Source organism: Drosophila sechellia, chromosome 3R (assembly GCF_004382195.2).
Source record: "Drosophila sechellia strain sech25 chromosome 3R, ASM438219v1, whole genome shotgun sequence".
NCBI classification, from domain to species: domain Eukaryota; kingdom Metazoa; phylum Arthropoda; class Insecta; order Diptera; family Drosophilidae; genus Drosophila; species Drosophila sechellia.
This window is the reverse complement of record NC_045952.1, coordinates 14,126,365-14,147,607: the sequence shown is the minus strand read 5'-3', so window position 1 is coordinate 14,147,607 and position 21,243 is coordinate 14,126,365. Positions and strand designations below refer to the sequence as shown.

The 21,243-nt window shown below is 41.2% G+C and overlaps 1 protein-coding gene across 3 annotated transcripts in view; it reads right to left on the bottom strand.

Annotated features, from left to right (window-relative positions):
* The window catches only part of LOC6606400, an 88,968-nt gene extending 72,766 nt beyond the window's left edge, over positions 1-16,202 (bottom strand). For 2 of the 3 annotated variants that reach the window (XM_032723246.1, XM_032723248.1), the window contains exon 1: positions 15,133-16,202. The gene's annotated coding sequence lies outside the window, so the exon portion shown is untranslated. The remainder of the gene's footprint in view (positions 1-15,132) is intronic. The other variant, XM_032723247.1, reaches the window with a different exon arrangement.
* Positions 16,203-21,243: the final 5,041 nt, after the last annotated feature.

The window sequence follows — 21,243 nt, the reverse complement described above, 5'->3', positions numbered from 1 at the left end:
TTTTGCATCCGCCGGCCAAATTGGCCCAAAAAGGGGCTCAAATGCCGGTCCAGCTTATATTTATTTATCTACCCATACTTTGTGATGTTTTTTTTTTTTCGGGCAGCAAGAGTGAACCAACTTCCTGCTTCAAGTTTAATTAAAGCTGCGGCGGCTTACGTAAACATGTATTTCGTAGTTTGCATAAAAATTATTATAATTACACTCATAAATAATGAGAAACAAAAGTCTATTGCTCGGTGGCATCTAAATCACAAAGATTAGCCCACCGCATTAACATCTCAAAAAGCGATTCAGCTAACCGAATTGGGCTGCGCGATTGGATTTTATACGATCGAATGGATTTTCGGCGATAATCGAAAGCAAATTGAATTAATAATACGCGGTTCCATAGCTGTCAGCATAACTTTGAGTTATTGTATTGGGAAAAATCGTCATAATTTCCACTAATGTGCCACGCGAGTGACCTCTCTCACTCGCATTTTCTATCAAAAAGAAGTTCGTTTCAACTCTGTATTTTTCGTTTTTTTTTTTGTTCAGTTTATCAGCTGCTTTCGTATGCCAAACGCGCTTGTCAAATAAAATTTGGGGTTTATGAGACAGTTTAGCGATTAAAAATCGGAGGGAAAAAATCCATCGAAAACTGCCTTTCGATGTCAACGAAAGCGATTAGAAACTGTCGCTGAGAAATATTGTATAGAAAGGGGCAACTCGAAAATTATATTTAAATGTAAATTAAGCGCATCCGAAGTAACTAAATATAAGTTATTTTAGTGTTTTAAGTAGTGAAAGTGTGGCAATGGGAGTGGGTGCGAACTAAGGCTTAAGTTCGGAGGGGATTACGTAAGTAATCGCATAATTGGGCTCTCCGAAAGGGGCGGATGTGGGCGTGTCACAGAGCCATATATCAGTTAATCGCAGCTTAGAAACACTCACAAGCGGCTTTTGTTATCGATGGCATTATGCATTATTCGTGAAAACAAAAGAACGCAACCCTAATGCCAACGATCTATTTAAGTGAATTTTTATGCAGGTATCTAACTTTAAGGGTGAGTTGTCAGCACTTCTCTTTAGCATTTCAGGATATATTTCCTTTCGAGAGAAATAAAAATAAATTGAAATGGAAGCAATTAAAATGTGAACCCCACTTGAAGCAGCAACCAGCATACGGTTGCCGTTTGGAAATTACCACCATGATCGCCGCTCGCTCGACAATTCCTTTACAGCTGTGTCTATACCCAAACATTCAGTTCGTGTGCCCAGCAACCACAAAAACTCATTGCAAACAAAATGATCGACGATAATGCTAAAACAATAGCTGCTGCTGCTGCTGCTGCTGCAACATCAGCTGCAGCAACAACATTTTGTCTGGCTGAAAAGACAATGTTTGGCGAGTCCCGCATTTAGCGACAATTAAGAAATCAAACGTGGCCTGAACTAGGCAATCGTAATGAAAACCGCTCACCAGGAGCAGCAGTAACTGCAGCAGAAACTGCAGCAGCAACATCAGATGCAACACAACTGCAACAGTAGCAATCCCTGATGACAGGCCACGAGTCAGACTTTCCACTCTAATGCAAATGTGCAATTAAATTGTTGACGTTGCCTGCCGTTTGTTCCGTTCCCAATCAAAATTGTGCGATCGTAGGACAGGGACTTTGAAAAGAGATCAAGTGAGCGTAACGACAAAAGCGCTGGCAATAAATTGTAATTAACCTTTTTTAACCAACATGGGCAAATTATTTGTGGGCGGTCCAAACAGAGAAAAAAGTACACAATAAACGGCATTAAATTAGCCATAAAAATGGCAAAGACCCTTTTAAAAAAAATCGGTAGATAACCCAAGAGCAACCCGAATTGGCCGCACATTAATTTTAATGCGCAAACAATTGGCCTCACTTATTTGCCAAATTAATTGCTCGTCTGTGGTTTATTTTTTATGAGCATAATTAAATGAATTTTAATGGGGCCGCCAATGTTCTTGGCATAGCCAAGCGAACCCTACTCTGACATAGAGTACTTAACACAAAGCAGCATGAAGCCACATATGGTTACAGTTCAGTAATTTTCATTTCATTTTCGAGTGAAAAAATCTATGGGCTGGAGAGATGTGTATCTGTGGCTCCGACTGTATCTGTATCTATATGGCACACACACAGGGATTTCAAATCGGAACGGGTGTGTCATTATTTCAACTGAATTTCATGCCACATGCAATGCATGTACATGAAGAAATATTTGCTATGTTGTTTATTTCTACCTTGGCAACGAATTAGAAGTGCTTGAATATGTCAATAAAAATATGAATTTTAAGAATGAAGCTTAAATTGGGTACAGCACATTATTTGGAACCTTGAATACATTACTAATTATAGTTATCTGTTTCTAAAACGTATCTCGGGTTTTCTCTGTGCACTGATCGCTGTCTTTGGCTAACCAACGATCCAACGATCCTACGATCCAACGACCAACGTGGGCAGGCTGAAACATTTTGACAGAACAGTTAGTCAGTTTGGCCTTTTGAAGACAAGGTGTTGCTGAAACCAATAGAACACTTATTCGGCCACACTTGTCAAGCAATTTATTGTATCTATCCGGACCATAGACCGTTGCATAAATTAACAGTCTGTGGGCCAGCTGGCCGTGTATCTGTGTATCTGCGAGCTAGAGAATGTATCTATGCTAAAATCGCTGGCAACTAAAAGTCTACAAAGTAACTAAAAGCTGCTAAGCTTGTGCGCAATTAGAATACCCAAAAGCCGGTTGTTGTTGCTGCTGCAGTTGCTATTGCTGTTGCTGTTGCAATGTTGCTACATGGCTACACATGTTGCTGTGTTTCTGGCGGAATAGTTGTTTGTCCGTTTGTTTGTCCGTCTGTTTGTTTGTGGGTCTGTTTGCCAGGCATCTAACTAGCTATCTATATTTGAGCAGATTGCGCTGCTAACCCCATTGCAATCTTGACTCTCTCAGACAGACCGACTGGGCCAAAGTGACTAACTGTGGTGGATTTTTGCTGCTGGTTTGGCCGGAATGTGTGTGAGTCTTGTAGATTGTTAACACGGGGACAAGTGTAATTTAGTTGTTAAGAGAGAGAGAGAGAGAGAAGAGAAACGGAGCGACAGAGAGAGTTCTTGGTGCATTGACAACGCGCTGACTTGTACAAATTGAAATTTAAAACGCTCCTTTTTGGCCAAATGCCAAACTGGTTGGCCAAATTGGCCCGACCGCCTGCCACATTTATTTAAATTGCAATTAGAGTGCCAGACGCGACTTATAATTAGCTTGTTGGCGGCTTAATTAGCTGGCACACACACGATCCAAGACGGGTTCTTCGCATTCCGCATTTCTGGCCACAATAGAAGAGAGCAGCCAGCTTTATCAGCTGTGTGCGAGGGTGTGCGAGTCTGTAAGTCTGTGTTTATAAAGCTGAAAGTCGTTAACCTTCGTTGTAACACATTCATCATCATCACTCACCTCGCAGCATCAGCAGCAGCAGAAACAACAAACAGCAACAACAGCAGCGGCAGCAACACGCACTCACCGCAGCAACTACAACTCACACACAGCTGTAAAAAGAAGTCGTCTTAATCTTAAACGACGTCTCCATCCACCTCAGAAAGGCTGCTGCAACATCAGCACATCAGCTGCTCTTGGCCAAGTCGTCTTGGACTTTCTGCTTTTTACGCTTTGATTGCCCGCTGCATTGGCTGGACAGGCCGTGGCATTTGAAAACAAGCCAGGAAGTTGACTGAACGAATGACGAATTGACGAGCGCACTGAGCTCCATTGAGCTGAGCCCCTCTTAAGTAACTCAGATGCCAGGCGACTCCACTCCAACGCATCTGTATCTGTACCAGTCTATCTGTCCCACAAATAAGCAAACGGCGCGAACACACAAAGGAACCAGAACAGGCCAAACAACTCGGACGATGGATCTCGAGGAAAGCTCTTTCTGTGTGTGGAAAGCGCAGTCGAAAGTGTCACGTCTAGAACTAAATATGGGGAAAATTGGGAACACAACAAACACGGCGACGGCATTCTCCATTGCGTATGGCAGAGAAGTGCAATCATTCGTCTTGACACTTTCTCGTCGGCAGCTGGAGAATGCAAACAGTGAAAAGGTTTGGCGGATGTTTGCCAAGATACCACGAAAAAACAAAATGAAAACCTCCTAGGGCTAACTGTAAACCAAAAGAACAGAGAACTGCAGTAGGTGGAGCTAACTTCTCGAGTGAAATAATTAAAATTCCATGCTCATAACTTCCGCAATTAAGGCAGCGGGCTAGAGGCCCAAGGAGTCCTCCTCCAGGAGTCCTACTCCAGACGCCCAAAGTCGAGGAGCCACATCATCAGCAGCGGCAGCAGCTAATTTCCACGCACAGTTGACGCGATCCGAGGCCAACATGGGCACATGTGAGTTGTGAGCAGTGAGTAGTGGCACTCCATGTTGCCAAGGCCCAGAACGAACACACTGAGCGAAACAAGGGTGTTTGATGTGAAGATTATTTTATATTATCATAGATGGATATAATCTATGATAAATTTCGGTTTACTTTCATACCAACTATGGATATGGATAGGAACATTAAGAAGATAAACTTAAGATATTGAAACAAAAATGCCTTGGCAAAAGATAAGAACTATTCAAATTTTAACCTATATATTCGTACATCTAGAACATTTTTTACAGTGCCCGCTGGGCTGACTGGCAGACGTTGGCAAATGCTGAGCGGCCCAAGCTGACTGTCTGTGAGTATCTGTGAGATACAACGCATGCCACACGGAACACGCCTGCACTAATGAAGTAATTCATTGAACCGTGCTACGCCGGCGTGGCTGCCATTGCCATTAGTTTAGTGTTGGCTGCACTCGCTCCCTTCTTGTTTATTTCAGCCATCGTCAGTCTAATGCCTCTGAGCCCTAAGTTGTTTGTTTGTCTGGAGGCTGTCGTGTTTTTGGCAAACATCTGCGACTGTCCGCACTTCCTGGACCGCACATTAGATCACCCGAGTGACAGGCGATCTAAAGCCAATTCGGTCGCTTGACCCCGCCTTTAAAAATGAAAACATCGAGGCTTCGGGCCACTCCTGGCCATATAGTGGCCATTATCAGCGCTCCGGCCAAGCCCATTGAGAAAAATGTCTTTGATAATTAAGCGGGTCGTCGCCGCCGATCGGTGACCATCCCCGATCCCCGATCCACGATTCCCGACCCCGTAAATCCCCTGCCGGCACCACCAGTCCGCACCACTCACATTCTAACGATTGCACTTTTACCGAAAAGCGCAAGAACTTTATCTGGCATGCCGCTGGACGTTGCCGCCAGTCGGGCAAATAAAGTAGCCACAACTCACGGAGGAGTGGAGTGGATTCACTGAGAAAAATGACTGATTACTCAGGAAAGTGATCGAGATTTGCCAATATAAAGATATAATTTGAAGATATTTAGTATATCAATTTAGAATATCATATAGCTTGATCTTTATTATATTATATTATCTTATTCTTAAGACTTTAAAGTGTACATTTTACAATGCTTTTTGGATGCATTTACTTCTATTTTCCACTGTGTAAGATTGGAGAATGGCTTGGAGTGGCCAGTCGCATCATCTTAATAGAAATATGCGTGTGTGCGAGAGTGTGTGCCGGTGCTGCTGTGTTGTGCATATCAAAATCCATTAGTGGCTTTTGTAGAAATAATCAACAACGACAAAAGTAAGAAAGAAAAAAAAAAGTAAATGTGAAAATAAAAACAGCGAAACTGCAATCGGCAGACGATGCAAAAGTCCCACCCCTCGAACCCCCTCTCCATTTCTAACTCTTTCACTGCGGTTTTAGTGGTATCCTATGGCCATATCCATATATCCATATCTGTGGCCCGACTAAGTGAACATTTGTAATGGTCAGTCAGGCGGCCAGTGGCTCGTCTATCAGCAAACGCGTTTGTTCGACTGTCCGCACAGCGGACTTGCGGATACTCAGATACACCGAGTATCTATCTACATTTGTGGCCATAGTCCGCAGAACGGATGAAAACAAACCGTACTGGAAAATTGGCCGGCATCATCTAATCACTTGTTTTCGTTGTTCATTTCAAACAGAGCGTGTCGCGGGCATTTTGTAAAAATAAGGAAAATAATTACATTACATGCGGCGGACGCTCTTCATTATCATCAACGCCATCCAGTGGTCGATGGTCGCTGGTCGGTGGTCAGTGCCTTCGCGTAGTTGTAAATAAATGCATTTAATTATAAATTCTATAATGAGTAGCGGGGCACTTTTTTAAACTCATTCGGCCACTGGCAATTAAATTTATCAGCGTCAAGTCAAGTGATTGACTTGTCGGCATGCAAATATGCGAGCATATTTGCATTTACTTGGCGGGGCTGTAAATCATAACTAGATAATTTATGGCCCCCGGCCACTTCCATTGTAAGCCACAATAACAACAGAGGATGTGACATCATTTGCGGGTATATAAAGCATTCCTTTCATACCTTTCAATCTCTGACTCTGGATACACTTAATCCCGCCCGGGCTCGAAAACCCGAAATTCATTCATAAAACTTTGGAAAGTCGTTAAAATCAAGAGCATGTCTCCTTCGATATTTATGCCCGCTTATGTTGGCCCACAGATTTATGCCCGCTTCGACCTTAGCCAATTTATTGAAGTATTTATAAACGACGACATTTGTAGCCTTTGCGACTCAAACGCAATTTAAACTTTTTACGATCCGATGAAAATAAAATAACAGTGGCCGCATGAAAAACGTGAAAATTAAATCAACTCAAAGCAGACCGATGGAGAAATGTTGATTGGTGCGGATTTTTGATTTTTATTGGCCGAGATCAGCGATGCCAAAGCAATCTACATATATGTATATATGCCGCTAATTTTTGTCTTTCCCGTCCTATAGACGGAATTATAAATCTCTCGTGGCGTCAACGAAAATGAAAGAAAAACATCCACTAATTCGCTGGCAAATTTTGGCAATTGTTCAAGGCTGACGCACAAGTCAACCGGTGGTCAGGTTATGGGATCATTTTTAAGAGCGAATTTCGGATGGTACACAGGGAACAATTAAATTATATATTTAAATTATATTTATATTTGAAAAAATATAAATTTATTCAACGCGGAAACCTTAGCATCTTTAAAAAAGAATGCATTTTTTTATGATGATTTCCCTAATAACCTAATCGGTTTTTTTCTATGTTCAGTGACTAATGCAATGTCTTGTCACATTTGTGTATAATTAGATATCTTTCCTTTCAGCTGACCCACTAATCAAGAAGAACTTTCTACCCCACATAGTTATAACGACTAAATTAAGGCAGCCAAGTCGGTGTTTGGATCTGGATATCCGCCATATGTTTCTCTATTTGTTTGCGTTGCCGTGTTTATTTATTTATTTGTATTTGCTTATCAGCGGCACGGCGGCGTCTCTAATTAATTTTTTCTTCTCTGAAAATCGAAAATCGGTGGTCGTTCTTGTTGGTGTTGTTCGATACTTTTGGATACGATGGCCAATCGAGATCCGGTCTGTAGGGGACTTTAGCTTTAGCTGCCCACCTACTCTCCTATATATCCGGCAAACTAATTAAGTCACAAATACATAACGCCAGCTTTTATCGGACGAGATAAAAATTTCAACAACAAAAACAAAAAATTAAAAAATGCTAAAGAAAACTGAGAAAATGAGAAACAAAATCAAATGGAACTAACCCGGCGCTATCTGAGTGATTTTTAAAAAAAAAAAAGATTATCAGGCAGAAGGTCCAACAACAAATGCGGTTTTTTTATCAGCAGCTAATGAGTGCCTCTGATAAGGGAAGCAAAGAGAGACAAAGAGAGAGCTACGCACGTGTGAAAAAAAATATTTAAAGGCAATATTCCGATCGGCCATCGAACGACCATCAATCATCGATCTCGAGTGTCCAGCAATAATATTTATAATAACTTTAAAACGTTTTTTTTGCGCGCAGCCGAATGCCTTTCAACGTTTTCAATTTCATTTGGGGGCCTTTAATTGCCGAAATCAATTCAAAGCCAGTTGAACGCGTTAAAAGCAACTACACAGAGGCAGCAAAAAACCAACCAAAAATTTCAATAATTATTAACAAGACGACGGCGAGTTCATAGCGCCGCGGGCACATTTGTGTACTATATATACATATATATCTATACACATATGCTCGCTTTTAATGAAAATACAAATAAATGTTGGGTAATTAAGACTTGTCTCCCATACATTGTAATGGTCAGTTCTGTGTGTTTGAAGTAAGATCACTAAATGAACGTAATGAGCAATTGCACAGGGCGACGAGTCTATGATTCTTTCTAATTACAATGTGAGCATGTGGGTTAGATTCTTTTACAACAAGTATACGACATGTTGTATTGTATGAAGTAGCCTGCCAGTGAGCAGTTTCCTTTTATTCTTTTTTCCTATTTAGTGGGAGGCAGATCTCCAACTGATACTGATTTCTCTCTGTGCAGCGGCGGCAAAAGGCGTTTCAAAACTTGTTCGACAACTTGTTTTGGACTTTACATATCGACTAGAATCGCGAGTCAGCACCATATACACCATACCATATGCGATAATGCTGGGAGCACATGATATAATATAATTGGAATGTGCCGCACACAGCCAGGCAGCAACGGTGGAAAACTATCCGCTGGATTTCCACACATTATCGGGCTGGGTTTACCGAGAATCATACGCAGCGTACCCAGTCCCCAGTAAATTTCCATAAATTTACATGCCATAAATCAAATTGAAAATGTGTTTTCCTCGATGATCGCAACTCTTTTCCTTATCTCCAACGGCTGTCCCACCGTCTGTTTGTCAGTCTTTGGACGCGCAGGGTGCCTCCGCTGCTTCTGCTCCTGCTGTTGCAAACTAAACAGAGGGCTTATCAGTATCAGTGCAGTTCGAGTTCAGTGCAGTTGTCTTGCTGACAAAGTGCAGTCAACTCTTCTTTAGGCTGCATTTCCCCTTCGAAGCGACGATGACTAAGTTGCGAGTGCCCATGCACTGGAAGTTTTCACTTTTTTTCATATTTGGTTAAGCCAAGACGCAGCACAGACGGCACAAATGGCCAATACTGACGCCCCCCGAAAGCGATGCACTCATTATTCATTCATGCAGTCAGAACTAGAAACTGGTGCCATTCGACTTTGAAGTACCGATTAATCAGATTAATCAGTGAAATGTTAAATTAATCACAAGCTGTTACATTTCTATAAAATATTCAAATCTCCCAATGACTTTGTTTCAAAATTGAGGTATTTTTTAAGCAGTAGTCATACACACTTTATACCCCACAGTACCAGTAATATAAACAGAAAACACTCGCTTTATTGACTGGTCGCTAAAATGGTCTCCACACGACTAATGGACTTTTCAGCCGTCTGTGGAAGGAAATGCTGCAACCGCAATATAAAACGTGCAAAACATCGTCAACAACAGCAGGAAATTCTCAAGTCGAAGCCAAGGTATATACGTTCAGGTTCGATCGTATGACTAATTCGCACAGTTCGGTGATGAAGTTCACAAAGCAAATTTTGCACACGCTCAGCTCGAAATCGCTCTGCTCTCGATACCCCGCAATTTTATTTAACTTTTTTACAGCTTTTACCCGGCAATTACGTCATTGGAGAAGCGAGCGTCTTTAGCGCTGTCAGCTTGTCAAAAATATATACAATTTTGAGTTGGACCGACTTTCTTGTTGCATTCGGCAGACGTCTGATGAACGAACCGACGGGGTATATGTGTCTGTGAGTCAGTCTGGCGATCGCATGTGGGGCTGCTTATTGGCTCCACCACTCGATAGCACTCTCAGCGAAAATGCACGTCTGCCAAAACTTTTAATTCAGTTGGGGGCCAGATAACTAGGCAGAAACTTGGCTCGAGACTTACGATTATGATATGGGAAAGTCACCAACCTGCAAGAAAATAAAGAATAAAATTAGTAGTGAATAATGGAGCTGTGCGAGATCACTTTCAGATATGCAATCATCTTGGGGGAATGTTAAATAAAAGTTAGAAAATGCCAAATTGTAATGTAAAGACTCTGAATAGCTAGAATGATCACCTCTAAATGAATTTGCGAATAATGAACGATTGATAACCCCGGCACATGGCGCGCCCCATTGAAAGTTCAGCCAACTAAGTGCTACTATCATCAATGAGATCATCCCACTGCCGCACTTAGGTCATGAAAAATTATTTTTTATTCTGGCGCCATCTAATGACAGAATAAGCAGTATTGAGTATGTGTTTATATGCATTTATAGCCAGCCTAGGACATATTCTTTCTATATATACGATTTATTTACCCGCAACCATTGCCAGTTTATCACGTAGCCATGATTCACACAAATTCTAATCGTTGAGCGTTCGCAAATAAAAAAGGTTTCGCAATAAAAACTAACTGGAATTAATCAATTATTGGGAGGCGCGCAATCGAGAGGGCGGCCAGCATGTAACTGAAATAAACAACAAACTTAATTAAAAACCAAAATGGGGCGCAAAATTAAACAAACCGCCCACACGCAAAAGCACGACACTCACACAGGAACTGCAAAATGCACAAATTGAAAAAACATACAATACGAAGTGCAAAAAGGCAATATCAAAACCAAGAGCAAAACAAAGAAAAGCAAAGCTAAGTTTAAAAGCGAATTGCACTTCAGCGTACAATGGCCATAAATATGAAATTGTATGGTAAATTAATGCTATTATAGCGTCTAAAATCCAACACACAAGAAATAGAAGAAAACGCTTAGAAAAGAGCAGCCACAACGGCTAAATAAAGAGCCATATTTGAAGACCTTGTACGTGGGCTGCCTACACAACCAGTTCAGTTTATTTCAAACCGACTTGGCCTGGTCCGGCCAACTCCATCTCCGGCTCCAACTATAGCTTCGGTGCACAGGCAAAAATGTATTCGAATTCTTTGAGGTCTAACGAAGATGCACACAACAATGTGGCACTATGTTCCATTTCAAATGGTGGAAAATAGTTAAATGATAATAGTCAAAAGTAAACAGTAAACCACTTGGTATGTGCCCACTATTTTTTCTCAGTGCACTACCGAATGGCTAAAGCAGCGTTTCAGTTTCTTAGTCTATATGTATATCGGCTTCATACATATGGCGGCACTTGATTTGCATAACAAATGCAGCACAACAGCAGCAGCTACAGCAAAAGCAAAGGCAAAATCCACAGAAGAAGGCTGGGGCCGAGCCAAACTAGAAGCCGAGTCACTCGGCCGTGCCAAAAACAAGAGCCAGGCAAATTGCTGCAAAAATATGTGGACTGGCTCAAAAAATCAAAAATTCATCAAATGCGCACCCAAGAGTCAAAAGCTCGTCGCGCTCAATTACCAGAAATTTCACTCCATTAAGACACACACCTCGCGCGTCCATAAAAAGTGAATGTCTATCATTAAGACAGTTTTTTCCAACGCTTTTTTCTACATTTTGGGTGGTTTTCTTTGCCGTTTTCTTATGTTTTTTTTTTGCATCCGCTCGAACCAGCACTTTTCCATTTCCGCTTTTATGCCAAATTAATTGAGCCTAATTACGGCAATTGAATGCTGCGGATTAGATCATCAAACTAGAGAGATAGTGAGGAAAAAGATCACCTGCCGTGCCAACGAGCGTGAATTAATTGGTGATCTACGCCAAAAGCAGGAATTAATAACCGAGTTCGTTAAAATGCTAATTTAGCTCATTTTTAATGGCGCCATAACGCGACGCCCTTCGCATATTTCCACCTGAGTTTCTAAGGTGACAAAAAAATAGCCACCTAACCTACGAAGCAGACGTGTCAGTTCGAGACAAATTGGCAAAATGTCAAGTTATGGCAATAAAGGGAATACCCGAAAAGAAATCAACCCAATATTTTGTGTTCCTACATACGTGTCCAACAGAACAGAGCCCTTCCATTATATATTATACCTTATAGAGGGGGCAAAAAAAATAGGGAGTGGGCTAGATAAGTTGGGGCTCCATTAGTCAGCGGACGTCGATTGCGTAGCCCGGTGGTTGTTGTTCACCCGATTTGTTTGCATTTTCACATTTATTTATCAACAAATTACGCTGTAAACAAACGCAAACAGACCGGGTGTAGTACGACAGCACATATGTACAAACATTCCTCAAAAGTCTGGCCAAAAGGTTAATTATGCAGCCAGAGACTGGGAGAATTCACAGTGTGCACTATAAGTATTCACATTGTACGGAGTAGTAAGTTAGTCAGCTCGTCAGTGCGGTTCGTCAATCATTTTCTGGATGGCTTACAAGAAAATCGTGTTCGGTTTTCAGATTGTTTTCCTATTTTTGGTGGTGATCTGTGGTCTGTAAACGTTTTCACTGCATTTTTTACAGCCAAACAAATTTTTTGACAAGCAACTGACAGAAATTGACAAGCGACCGAGCAATGGGCCAAAATGCTGTACGAACAGACCGAAAAGAACCCCACAAACGATATGATGTGAGAGATGGTTCCAGCTGTGAAAAGGTCAACATTTCAGACATCCAGACATGCTGGGTCTGTCGTGCAGAGTTATTGCCTTCTTGCCTTTTTTCTTCTCAGCTGGCCTGAGTTGTTGCCTCACTTTCCAACGATGGCCGAAAGAAATGAAAAGTGTGGCCTGAGAACCCGAGAAAGGCCTTTCTTCTGCGCGTCCCAACGACTTTGACCAGCTAATATTGACAAATTAAAAGCAGGTTAATGTGTCTTTAATGTTTGGGTAGTTTTCTCTGGTGGGGTTAGGAATCTTAGATCCCAAACAACCATTGATGCAACATATGTGCGCGCCGGCATGTAAAAATATACACAAAGATCGGCGCGTATCTTTAAGAACCGACATAAAATCCAGATACATTTACACACACGTGTGGTAGTGCGGTCGTGTGAGTGTGTGCCGTGTGTGTGTGGAAACTGGCAGCCAAAGGCAAGGCAATTCAAAAGTCATTGAGGCGCAAAAGTCAAGCATAAATATTTCAAATAATGTTTGCTGGCCCCGCTGGCATTGGGTCTTGGGTCTTTGGTCTTGGATCTTTGTAAACCCAACTAAAACTGCTCGGCTTCTCTTTCCCCCGCCATGCTACCCCTCTCTTTCTCGCACTATCAGTTTTGGGTGTTTGTGTGTGTGGCATAATTTGGTGAGAGTTCGAGTTCAACAGCTGAACAAAAAACAGCACCGAGCACATTAACTTTGAAATAAGAACAACACTATAGAACTCAAAACCGTACACAGAAAAAATAATAATAATACCAAAAATAAATGCTCAGTAATATATTATTCAACTTCAAAATGTTCTTATGTAATTAAGATCATTTTACTAAGAAGAGCAGATAGCTTAATTTCAAAATTTTCATCCATATGCTTAAATGCAATCATAGTATCAGATTTGAAACCGATCATATTGTGTTTCTGTGTAGAGATCGGAAAACTGAGAACAGAGAATGGAGCACTGAGAACTGGGGAACCGGAGAACCGGAGGCAGCTCCCAGCACGATGAGATGAAAAATTCTAGAGAGAGGCGGGCGTTTTTGTAATAGACGATGTCTACGCTGATGACCTCAGTTAAAAATAAAAAATGCCTTACATTTTTTGGAATTAGTGGCTGTTTCGGGGCTCCAGTCCGTAGATGAGATCTGCATCGAGATTCCAGATTCTGGCCGTAAGTTCAGGGTGGCGCTCAGCGATCGGTGATCATGAAGATGCTCTGGTGAGTCGTTGGCGACAATAAGACAAAACATGGGGCGCCCAAACAAATCATTTTGTCGACTCAGCTTGTACCCGGCAGCTGGAGCAGAGACATGCATACATATTTGTGTAAATTCTTGTACGACATTTATCACACACGAAATTGATGAACCTGCCCCGCCTGATAAATGTTTGCGAGCTGCCGAACAAGGGGAAAGCGATTTTACTAAATCAGGGAAAATCTGGGCAGAGATTTGCTTCTAAGCTGCTGGATTGGGTGTAACATGGTTTTGTTTAATTAAAAATCAGAAGCTATTTTTTAAAGAGGTTGTTTTAGGAGGGGAATGTCTTGTTTATTTTGTTTATGTTTTCATTTATATCTAAATAAATGAATGCAATAATATTAAAAACCTAACTGCATATAACTTATAAACATTGAATTATCAATTTCTGTGGGTCTTTCCCAATTAGAAGATGAAGAACGCCAGGCCAGTCGAAATATTGTTTCAGTTTTATTTACCTGAAATTTGCTATATTATCAAGCACCCAGCACAAGTGTTTCGTTGTGAACTTATTTACATACTTATCGGTACGTATGTGGAGTATAAACAACAAAGGCAGAAACAACGAAAAACGAGTTTCTATATATAAGGTGGCTATGCTGTAAAATAATAAAGGGCGGGCCGTATCAAGAGTTGCTGTTATGGTAGACAAAACGGGTCGTGAGTTTCAGTTTCTCGGGGGTTAAAACGATCGACATACTCCGATGACGCATTTTAGAACCGGAAATGCTCCCTCCGCCTGCCATTTGGCTGAGTTCTCACTAATTATGCAAATCGGATTCGGATTGTTTGTGCACTTTTCGGTAATTATTCCCATGAATTAAAAGCAAACGCTGGACGGGAAAACCAGCACTCGACAAGAGTGTAAACAAACTACACAGCGATTAAGATTTATGAATCGAAATAAAGCGCTGACATTTCAAACAGCAGCGGAAATGGTAAAGAAAGCCGATCAGAACTTGTACAAAGCCAATAAAAACGATCGCAGATAACTCGAACGCGTCGCGCAGATAATGCCAGCGACTAACTAACTGTAAACATATACTATTTAGGTTATCACTATCATTTTCAGCTCGCAGCTGACAAGATAAAGTTGTACCACAAAGTCAAAGACTAGAAAACCGAGAAACTCAGGTAAATTTCGGGGAGTGAAAGTAAGTGGCAAACCCGGCGACAATCACAAGATGTATCTAAAACTCTGACGTTTCGTTCTAGGAAGCCCCGAAGCCACCCATAAACAAGCGATGTCTGGATTTCTCGAGATCTGCAGATCTTTATGGACCTGCAGATAAGCTGGATTGTTTACCCTAACCCGAAGATAAGCGACATCCCGAAGCTCTATTTACCTTTTTAGATGCGTTTGCAGCTGCCGCTCGCGGAGAAGAGAGTATCTGTAGCTTTGGGTTTTCTTTATATCTTTGATTTCACAACACCATCGGAGATTCCAAAAACACCAAATAGAATTTCGCTTTCGTATATTGCTTCACAGAACTTTTCTTTTCGTATAGATCAGATGTGTAATTTCTCTTTTATTTTCGTTGTTTCGTTTATTTATTTTATATTTTTGAATCACTTGTATTTATTTCTCGTTTTCAACAACAACATTTCGTCATGTTTTTTCTATGGGGCGTACAAAAAATGTAGTAAACGTAATCGAAAACAAAAGCACGCGTTCTCTCTTCTCGAAAGAGAGAAAGAGACGGGCGGTGGGGCAGAGAAAGAGACAGGGATAGAGATAGAAAGGGGGAAACAGAAACACACGCACACTACAAATAAACAAAAACGGAACCGAACCGCAAAGAAAACCGATTTTTATGCACTATTTAACTTAATATATTTTTCTGCACATAGTTTTTATTTTAACTTCTCTGGTTTCGAAAGAGGGGGCAAGGGAATGTTTATTTTTTATTATGGGAAGTGTTAAAACCGTGCGAAATTCAAGCCCAACAAACGATGCGTTTGTTTTCTTTGGCACTGCAATTTCCGCGCTACATTTTCGTATTTTCTATTTGCTTTTCAAAAAACAAGAGATTTCTTTATTGTTAAATGGAGAGTGCCTTTTTAATCGCGGTTGTGTGAGTGTGCCTCTGTTCATCGCGTTCGTTATTTGTTGTTGACTCCGAAAAATTCGTTCACACCCGCGCTCATTCATAAAACGTATCCAAAACACACGATGTCACGCACACACAGTTTTTTAGCTTATGTTTCTGAAAATGATTATTAACACTTGATGCAATATTTTGCAATATATTTACATCTTTTGGCGCGCACGTTTTTTCGCTCCCTAAATTCAATGTTCACCTTTTTCGTAAAAACCTGAGAGCTGCCAGTAAACAACGGTTTTTTGGACTCAGTATGCTTTAAAAAATTTGAATAACAGAGGAGCGCTTTAAAATTGCCCGACTTTACCCGGTCGAGGTGGAAACCCAACTGTTGTATCCAACAAACTCGTGGTTGGATCACCCTGCTTACCCGCTCTGTTTTCAATGGAAATGTTAAGATACAGCGTTTTAGCGGTTAACAGACGCTATTTCTATGGGAACTCAAAACGTTCGCTTGCTGTTCACATGGAGTTAACATGCGCGAGAACCGCGATTACCGGTTAACAGAGCGAGCTAACAGCAAGAATTATGAAGAGAGCAACATGTTGCGCTCAAACTGCGCCAACAGCTCAATTCGAGCCGATCGGAGCGATCTCAAACGACCTCAAGCATGTTGCAGTTCGAGAGGAAATCCCCTAGAATTGTTTATTGAAAGTAAAAACAGTTGGAAAAACTCCAAGCATATGAATGTATTTGTAACTCTAATACACCCATTCGAATGTGTTTGTAAATGTACACTAACAAGCGGTGATAAAACCCCATGTTAGTCTCTTCAATGGCTTATTTAGTGTGTTTGGGTTTCTGATTTTATGACCCGGGCCTCATCTTTGTGCCCAGCCTCTTTCATGGTTTATCGACTGGCATCTCCTTTAGTTCTTATCAGTGGTGCATTGTCTTATCTGCAGATTTATGGCCCAACGCGCATTTAATAGCCCGATTCCTGGAAGTCGACTTAACACTTTCGTTGTCTCAATTTGATTAGCGCCTGCATTGGCTTAACACTTTTCCACCCATAAACTTGTGTGAACCAAAACGAAAGCGAGACAAACTGTATATAATGATAATGAAAAACTCACAAGTGAGCTGCGGACTATTTAATCAGTTTACTTTTGTAAAAAACAAAACTAATTTTCCTGGTCAGAAGAACAAATCATTCAACAAAATAATCATGATTTGAAGCAACTTACGTTTCAAGTGCAATAAATCACTCAATAACCGGTTAGCAAAATTCTACAATTTTTGTAAATGGTTAATTTGATAGCTAAACTTTTAATTTAAAATGCTTCTGTCTGTAATTTAGTTAGAAATACAGATATATTGCCTTAATGACTACAGCTTGAACACCATAAAGTTAATGGTTTAATGAGCCTTTGAAATACCATTAATAATTTGTAGGAGTATAAGATAAAAGGAAAATATTCATGTAAACACCTCTAACTGGCAGTTAATTAGTTGCGGCTAATTGGTGGTGCTAAGTTAATAAATATTAAAACCTAAGACGCTTTTAAAGTCCAAGAATAAACCACCTGAAATTATAAATCATTCTTATGGAGGAGAACGAACTCTTGTCCCGACCAAATTGTTGAATGAACCAAGACAGCTAACAACAATTCGTCAGGATTAGCCGTGTCAACTCTTTCCTGTTTTTGTGCCATCTCCTTATTTTCCCATTCTATTGGCTTTCCTCTTGCTTTTTCTCTTCTCATCCCCTCCGCATTTCATAACGTTTTGAGGTGTGTTCGCCGGTCGGTCTCATCCTTATCGAAGGTGCGCATCAACGTCGCGGAGAGATATACCCATTTACCCATAACCATTCCCGACCCGATCTACGTGCTCGGGTTCTCTTGCCGGCTTTGAAATCGAAACTGCCCATTGTGTTGAAATCTAAGCGAGCGTGTGAGGAGCTCCCCAATCTCCGAATGAATCCCAGTCCCTTCATGAACTCCAGATCCCAATTCAGAAACTCCATGCCGTGTGATGTGCTGCATGCTTGATCGATAGCGTCTGGCCCCCTTGATTTCCAACGAAAGGTAAACACATCAAAAGCGAAAATATTGAGAAACAAAAAGATGCCACGCAGATATTTTCGGAAATATTTTGAATAGTTTTCAATGCCAATGGCATCGGGAGAAATTTGTCTTAGACAGTGCACTGCAAAAAATGCACCTAGTCCAGCACTTTCTCTAACTAGAATATAAAATAAAATTGTATATATTTTTCAACATTGTTAATAACATTCATAAAAATATAATTTTATAGCAAACTTTTGAATTTAAATACTTACAAAGCAGTTGTTTTCCTGTTATATTTTCCCGCTGTACGGGTACTTTTCACTTTGGCATAAATAATGCCGTATGAAATGCGATAAACAGAGTTATATATTTGCACACAGCGGGAAGCTGGCCAATAAAGTTGTATGGGATTTTCCATAATGCAATGCGCCGCACAGAGTTAAAACCAAACCGAAACCGAAGCGAGTGAAAAGTGCCATAAAAAAGGCAATGCTCGCTTCGCTCTTGCACTCACTCAGCGACATCATTCTGTTAATGGTCGCACTGTCTCCAAACGGTGCAATATGCAGATTTTGCGGCATAGACAGAAGATAGGGGGGAATACCCCCGATTTTGCCGCACACCCCTAAATGCATTTGCGCCATTTGTTGGCCTTGCCGTTTGGCTGATAAGTCGAGTTTTTATGGACGAGCGCGCATTTAACTTGATTATAAACGACGGCAGGCGGCCGGGCCATATAAAATCGGCTTTCATTATGGCCAAGGCATGTAAAATTAATAAGCAAGTCGACCAGCCGGGCGGTCCAACATTTTGGCCAAAATCTCAACACTACCCGCCGCCGCCCAGAGTTCGTTGCCTAAGTTTTTTGTTTTTATTGTTCGTTTTTTTTTTTTGGTTTGTTTTCGCCAGGCCGAAACTACCCGCTGCGTTTGTTTGTATGCAAACAAACTCCAAAAGCCGCCTTAAATGTTCATTAATTCAAATTGATTCTAATCGCGACGCCTTCATTAATCTAAGCGCCACCCCACGCACTGCATTTCTATTGGCCGCAAATTATTTATTGATGAGCCTTGCCGTGAAATCTGCTGCCGGATTCAGCCACAATTGCATGATTAATGGGCGGATACCTGGAGTGTCCATGGAGTCCAGGGAGTCGCAGAATAGGACCCTTGTTCTATGACAAACGATCGTATTTATGGCTCTATTCACCATCCACAGGTAGTCACGTCTCTGCGCGTGTTTGCCTTTTACCTTTGGAATCCTTGGCTAGTTCACTTCCGCCTGCCAGCCACTTGTTACATGGCGGGCAAACAAGAAAACACATTTTAAGTGCTGTTTGTTTTGACCGGGTAGCGGAGAGACCAGAGCCGAGTCCGACCAGATAAGTCATTTGGGTCCTTCAATTACAAATGCCAGACGGCAGGCCAGCCAGCCTATAAACTGACACATCGCGCTGAGTCGACTTAACGAGTGACTCAGGCAGGCGCTGTGCAAATATGGATCATATCTCCCCCAAAATACAGTGCTATACACCAGTGAAAAATAAATATTGTACATAAGATTCGAATATAATTAGCTGTAGTCTTAACTAAGAATAAAACAACAATTTGGTCAAGCAAATGATAATTAGATAATTTTTAACAAAAGTGTTGAGCAATTAATTAATTTCAAATATGTATCTTTTAATTAAGTCCTGCTCTTAAATAAAGTGCAATATTTCTCTCAGTGTTTTGTACCAAAACAAAGCAAAAGCTGTGTCAACTTTGGACCATATGCGGAATGGGGTCTGCTGCGCTGGCTAAAGGAGACAAAGGAAGGGAAGTGAATCGATCTGAACCGCTCAAGGTTGCCACCAACTTTGGGTCAAGCGGTCCAAGAGTCGCGTGAAAATCTTGTTAAGCATTTAATGCCAATGAGCAAATATAAATCAACATGACAAATGACCAAAAATTCTCGGCGACAACATCGCAGCCTCTAAAGAAACACCGAAGCAACATCAAAGATCCAACAAGGGCAACAAGGGTGTTGGTGTTTCTGTACTTGTTGCATTGCACGGTGGCTGCCTTTGTTATTGTAATCGTTATACCGGTACAAGCCATTGTTGCGCCAACGAAATCTGCATAAATGGGTCAGCGATCAGCATTCAGTGGCTGCCGGCGGTGGTTTTACCTTTGCCTTTGTGTACTTGTTACGCCCGCCCGAGCAAACTCATTGAACTCCATTGAAAGTGCTGCTTTTCTCATACTTTACAAGTTGGGAAATGTACTCCAACTTGGAAAACATACTGCACGCCGTTTGAATTGAAGAGGCCATTTATTATTAGATTAGATTAGATATTTCATAGATTTTGACACTATAAACTTATTCCAAGTTGTTTTTGTTTGTATGACCAGTACATTTGTACAACTATTATTTATGAAAATATGGAAATCAAAGTTAATGAAAGGGGGCACAGAAAATTTAATAGTGATACATTATCCTTTGGACTGCAAGGTTTGCAGCCATTAATGCAATATCAAGAATTTTTTATTATTCTTGCTATTGTGAATTGCTGTTTATTTTCCATTTAAAATGGGAAGCCAGAAGTCCATTCCATTGTTTCCCTTCGATTCGCATTATTTGTGTCTTGTTAAGCTGCATTGCCAGATGTCTTTAAATGGCTATCAACACCATGTGCCGCATTCCAGGAAGCTCATATTTCTAGAATTTTTACAGTGTGCGAATCTGTTGGTTGCGGGTGCTGGGTTCACAGCCGCCATGAATTTCGTGGCCAAGAGACCTTGCTGACAACATTAGACCCTGAAAATGGGCGGCCGGAAAACTCGCTGACAGCATGTGGTGAAAACAGTGCCCGCGGAAAGCCGCAAAGCGAAAAAGGGAGACCATAGATGCCGACGCCGATGTCGATGCCCCAATGTATCCACACTCGATCATATTTTCGTGGACTTTCATGGGGCTGAGGTGCCGCCGCCGTGTCTACGCCGGATCAACTGGCTCCGTAATTATAGAGAACGCTCGCCGTGTCACAGTTGCCACATAAATCAAACCACTGGCGGAAAAGTCAGCCAGCCGGCCAAAGCTGCTGCTGTTTTCAGCCGCTAGTACACATGGAAAATATCTTAGTTACTTTACAATGAATATCTTGATAATAAAGGTATAAAAGCATGTGTTACATCTTTCTATGCGAGAAAATGTAAACTAAAAGTGTTCGAAACCTAGAAAGTTATAGTTGTTTAGCATTAAATCTTTTCCTTCTTTCCTTTGAACAGACGACCGAGTTCTTTAAGTGTACTTGCCACGCGCGACTTGGCTTTCTGGAATCATAATTCAAGACCACTTCGAC